This window comes from Arachis duranensis, chromosome 3, assembly GCF_000817695.3.
Source record: "Arachis duranensis cultivar V14167 chromosome 3, aradu.V14167.gnm2.J7QH, whole genome shotgun sequence".
Classification (NCBI taxonomy): Eukaryota; Viridiplantae; Streptophyta; class Magnoliopsida; order Fabales; family Fabaceae; genus Arachis; species Arachis duranensis.
In genome coordinates, this window is record NC_029774.3 from 53,712,970 (window position 1) to 53,714,206 (window position 1,237).

Here is a 1,237-nt window from a genome sequence, read left to right on the forward strand (position 1 = left end):
ACTTTTGGTTCTTCTGTGAACCTTTGCTGCAGAATTAATTTCTGTTTCTGTTTGAATTTTAGTTTATTCCAATTCATCTTCTACTTTACAAATTGTTGCAATTTACTTTCTCTTGCTGGAATTCTGAATTCCCAATCCTTAATTCCCTTTTTATATTCAAGCAATTTATATTTCTTGCATTTTAAGTTTCTGCAATTTACATTTCTTGCACTTTAAGTTTCAGTCATTTACTTTCTTGTTCTTTAAGATTCAGCAATTTTACTTTCTTGCTCTTTAATTTACTGCGATTTCCCCTTCTCTCTTTATATTCCAAGCAATTTAGTTTCTGTCAAATACAACCCACTCAACCAAAACTTGATTCGCTTGACTAAATCAACCAATAAACTAAAATTGCTCAATCCTTCAATCCCTGTGGGATCGACCTCACTCATGTGAGTTATTATTACTTGATGCGACCCGGTACACTTGCCGGTGAGTTTTGTGTTGAATCGCTTTCCACACATCAAGTTTTTGGCGCCGTTGCCGGGGATTGAAATAGATTGACAATGATTAAGTGAAGTGGAGATCTAGATCAAGCACTTTTTCTTTTCTGTTCTTCTAATTTTGACTAACACACTAAGTGTTTGAATTTTTGCTTAAACTAACTAAAACTTCATTCTAGCTATAGATTGAAGTTTCATTGGTTTTCTGGATCTGTGTGTTTATTGTTGTGTGTTTGTATGTCAGGTACAGGAAGATCTTCACCTGTCCTCTCTGAAATTGACCAAAGAACTCTTCGAAGAATAAGAAGAGCTGAAAGAGGGAAGAACGTTATTGGAGAGGAAGAATCTGAGGAGGAATTCCAATAAATGGAAGGAGATCTCAATCAACCAGGAGGAGGGGCCAACAATAACCAACAACAAAGAAGAGTCCTGGCTTCATACACATTTGCAAATGCTAGACACTGTGGAAGTAGCATTCTTACTCCTAATGTCAATGCAAACAATTTTGAACTAAAGCCACAACTCATCACTTTGGTTCAAAACAACTGTTCGTTTGGAGGAGGACCTTTGGAGGACCCAAATCAACATTTATCTACCTTCTTGAGAATCTGTGACACGGTGAAAACCAATGGTGTACCTCCTGATAGCTACAAGTTGTTGCTCTTTCCATTTTCCCTCAGAGATAAAGCCACTCAATGGCTAGAGACCTTTCCAAAAGAAAGCATCAACACTTGGGATGACTTGGTAAGCAAGTT